The following is a 5,000-nucleotide window of genomic DNA, read 5'->3' on the forward strand; positions in this document are numbered from 1 at the left end:
AACAGCTGGAATAAAACTTCTAGAGTACTGCGTAGTATTGAGTCTTATGATGGAGAAGGCCTGGCTATTAGAATTAACTGCCTGCCTAGTATTACGAACAGGATAGAATTGTCCAGGGAGATCTGAATGTAAAGGATGGTCAGAGTTATGAAAAATCTTATGCAACATGCATAATGAACTAATTGATCGACGGTGCCACAGATTAATATCTAGATCAGGAATAAGAAATTTAATAGACCGTAAGTTTCTGTCCAACAAATTAAGATGAGAATCAGCAGCTGAAGACCAGACAGGAGAACAATACTCAAAACAAGGTAGAATAAAAGAATTAAAACACTTCTTCAGAATAGATTGATCACCGAATATCTTAAAAGACTTTCTCAATAAGCCAATTTTTTGTGCAATTGAAGAAGACACAGACCTTATATGTTTCTCAAAAGTAAATTTGCTGTCAAGAATCACGCCTAAAATTTTGAAAGAGTCATACAAATTTAAAGAAACATTATCAATACTGAGATCCGGATGTTGAGGAGCCACCGTCCTTGACCTACTTACAATCATACTTTGAGTTTTGTTAGGATTCAACTTCATACCCCATAATTTGCACCATGCACTAATTTTAGCTAAATCTCTATTAAGGGATTCACCAACCCCAGATCTACATTCAGGGGATGGAATTGATGCAAAGAGAGTAGCATCATCTGCATATGCAACAAGCTTATTTTCTAGGCCAAACCACATGTCATGTGTATATAGTATGAAAAGTAATGGGCCAAGAACACTACCCTGTGGAACACCGGATATCACATTCCTATACTCACTATGGTGGCCATCAACAACAACTCTTTGAGATCTACTACTTAAAAAATCAATAATAATGCTAAGAAACGACCCACCCACTCCCAACTGTTTCAGTTTGAAAACAAGGGCCTCATGATTAACACGGTCAAAGGCAGCACTAAAATCAAGGCCAATCATACGAACTTCCCGACCACAATCAAGGGATTTCTGTACTGCATTGGAGATTGTAAGAAGGGCATCACATGCTCCAAGGCCTTTCCGAAAACCAAATTGCAAACTAGGGAATAGATGATTACCTTCAGCAAACCTATTAAGACGTTTTGCCAGAAGACGTTCAAAAACTTTAGATAATATGGGAGTTATGGAAATTGGGCGGTAATCAGTGGGACTTGAGCTACCACAAACACATTTACATAGAGGAGTAACATTACCAATTCTCCAACAAGTGCTAAAAGCTCCTCTTTTTGCTAACTTGCGCAAAATAACAGATAACTTTGGAGCTAAGAAATCTGCTGTCTTTATAAAAAACAAAGGAAAAATACCATTAGGGTCTACACCTCCATAAGCATCAAGGTCCATCAACAGAGCTTTAATCTCACGAGATCGAAAAGCTAAACTAGTTAGTTTAGCCTCAGGAAAACAGGAATGAGGAAGTTCAAGTTTTTCATTACTCTGTTTACTGTCAAAAACATCAGCCAAAAGGGTTGCCTTTTCCTTTGGACAGTGAGTGACTGAGCCATCTGGTTTAAGTAAAGGAGGAACGGTTGCATCTACACCAAAGAGTGCAGATTTAAGGGTAGACCACCATTTATGTTCCTGAGTTGTACCAGAGAGGGTTTCTTTTATGATTAAATTGTACTCCTTTTCAGTTGAGGCATAAACTCTCTGAGCAAAAGCTCGAAGCTGAGTATAGTTGTTCCAGGTCAAATCTGATCTGTTACCCTTCCAAAGGTGATAGGCCTCCTGCTTCTCCAAATAAGCACGTCTACAATCATCATTGAACCACGGTTTGTCCTTCATTCGGTACCTTAGCACACGAGAAGGGATACGCCTATCAATTATGTTGACTAGATTCTCATTCAAAGGGACAACAGGATCTACACTATTATATAATTGTGACCAATTCAAGCACAAAAGATCATGCAAAATCCCATTCCAGTCTGCTTGGGATTTCATATAAATTTTACAAGAATATGATATATCAGGGACAGGCTGCTCAATCTTCACTAATAATGAAATCAAGGCATGATCAGAAGTCCCGACTGGAGAACCAACCTTACTAGTTATAACGCCAGGGGAGTCAGTGTATACGAGGTCCAAGCAATTACCAGACCTGTGAGTAGCTTCATTTATGATTTGCTCACAGCCTGATTCTGAGGCAAAGTCTAAAGCTCTTAAGCCATGGCGATCGGTAGGAGAGATAGAACTCAACCACTCCCTATGGTGAGCATTAAAATCACCAACAAAGACAAACGAAGCCTTTCTATCATCTTCTTGTATCTTAGCCATAATGGTAAGAAGACAATCAAAGATAGAATCATCCATGTCTGGATTCCGGTAGATTGAACACAAATAAAAGTTGTTATGCCTGCCACAAACTTTTATTACCTGAATCTCATGACATCCACATTGATAGCAGGACTTATGAGAAGCAGGGTACTCGGTCCTAATATACACCGCCATTCCCCTGGCCCTAGGAATGGAATCACGTTTCAGCATTATTGGCTTCTTAAAACCAGTTATAAGGAGCTCAGATGAGTGCCTCATATTAGAAACCAAAGTTTCTGAGCACAAAAGAATATCATACTGTCTGGACGCAACTGTAAGGTCTCGGATATTTGCATGAAGACCACGAATATTGCAATACAGAAGACGACATTGACGAAATCTAGGACGTACTGGTCCCGGATTTTGCTCAATGTCTCCAGACAGCATAAGAATTAATAGAAATAAAAAAGAGACATCATACTTAAAAACTAGATTAACAAGAATTAAAACAAAAACAATATGTACAGAATAATAATAAAAGTGATTGATGATATCAATAGACTATAGTAAAAAGTCGGAAAAACTGGTCAACATGGAGGAGCCGATACACCATGCAAGGCTAAATACCCTCCAGGATAGCCACTTCAACTGAAGGGAGGACAGTAAGGATGGTTTTGAGAAGAAAAAATCAGATAAAGGAAAAGACAACCTCTTGATAAACCACCAGGCATCCATGGCCCTTCTATTAAGCCTGCCCAACACACCATTTCAAAAAAACAAGAGGAAGAAAAAAAAATAAGATAGAATAGTGTGCCCGAGTGTACCCTCGAGCAAGAGAACTCTAACCCAAGACAGTGGAAGACCATGGTACAGAGGCTATGGCACTACCCAAGACTAGAGGACAATGGTTTAATTTTGGAGTGTCCTTCTCCTAGAAGAGCTGCTTACCATAGCTAAAGAGTCTCTTCTACCCTTACCAAGAGGAAAGTACACTGAACAAATTGCAGTGCAGTAAATTAACCCCTTGGTGAAGAAGTGTTAAGTATCTCATTGTTGTCAGATGTATGAGGAAAGACGAGAATATGTAAAGAATAGGCCAGACTATTCCGTGTAAGTGTAGGCAAAGAAAAAATAAGCCGTGACTAGAGAGAGGGGTCCAATGCAATACTGTCTGGCCAGTCAAAGGATCCAATACCTCTCTAGTGGTAGTATCTCAACGGGCGGCTGGTGCCCTGGCCAACCTACTACCTATTGTTAACTTTATGGTTTTTTGTAGAGATATCGACAAAAATATCAGTTTTGATAATTTTTATCATCATCATAATCATCGTCCGAGTCATCCAGGTCAACTTCAACATCTGCTTCCTTGATGTTCTGATTGGAGCATGTTTGAAGCCTACACATATCAGTACACTTTAGTCCATTTGTAAAGCATGTACAGCCTGGAAATTTACATTCACGAACACACTGGCAAGACATTAGTTACAACACAGCATCTGGTGCCGGCGATCATTTCATTCATTCTATGGTGAGAATCCCATCGTCTGAGGTCCACCCATGACCGTTGGGATTTGGAACTGCTGGCTTGCTACTAAGTGAGAGCCTCCAAATAACTGCTTGATAGTTAGCCCTCTGAACGTGCATGTAGAGACAGTCCTTGCATGGTGGAAGCTGGCTAGACTCCACCTTTCCACGTTTCGCACAGAAGATATGATAACGCAGCTCATTGACATCACAGGTGGTGGAGGAAGAGGCATACATTCGACAAACAGTCTTCAAGCTCTTCAAACAGTTCTGACGATACATCCCATGCTTCACCAAGGCTTTGACAGACATCTTCTCCAATAGCACTTGCAAGTTTTGTTATATCTATATATCAAATACGGTTACTTGTCCCGCACTTCTGATATTATGGGCATTGTATCACACTACTGAACGAAAGACTCAGTATGAGGACATCAGTATCTTCTGCAGTGATAATGACAGATCTATATCCATCATCAGATGCATGCTTGGCATGTAGGAAGACCCTTGTATCAGCTTCCTCTTGTGTTGACATCTGCGATTCAATCTCACTGATGTTATCTTTGGTCATCAGATAACACTTTTCCCCTCAGGTTGTATATAGATACTTATCATTCACCTTAATTCTACAAGACTCATTTTGTTTTCAGAGCTGCACAGAAACTTTCTCCATTGAAGAATGGTATGACCAGGCGCAAAGTTCTTCCACTGTGTGGCACCAGCAAAACCTCTGTTACACTTTTCTGCATTTTTTATTGATGTTTTCCAATACACATCAAATACGATATCAATTCGTTTACTGTGGGCACCTTCTCGAAAAACCTGAGCAAGCACAGAATTGGCAAGCTGTGCGAAGGTTTTTCCATCACCTTTCATTTTCTGAAGCAGGCTCATTCCATCAATCATACATACTGATGGCTCTGGCATAGTTTCAGCTGATGCAATTTTCTTTTCCAATTCCCGGGCAAGTGCGGCTTTCTTTGTTTTTCGCAAAGGCCCCAGTGGATGTGCAAGAACATCTTTGATGCACAGTTGTTCACTTTCAGCGACAAATATCATATGGCAAAACCAGTTTTTGTCTGCCTTCTGAATCACTTCCTTATTGGCTGTCTTATTGCTGTGTTGCTTTTTCTTTATATGTGAGAAACTTTTCAGATTCTGCTTCTTCATTGTATCATGGAATTTAG

This window comes from Palaemon carinicauda, chromosome 12, assembly GCF_036898095.1.
Source record: "Palaemon carinicauda isolate YSFRI2023 chromosome 12, ASM3689809v2, whole genome shotgun sequence".
NCBI classification, from domain to species: Eukaryota; Metazoa; Arthropoda; class Malacostraca; order Decapoda; family Palaemonidae; genus Palaemon; species Palaemon carinicauda.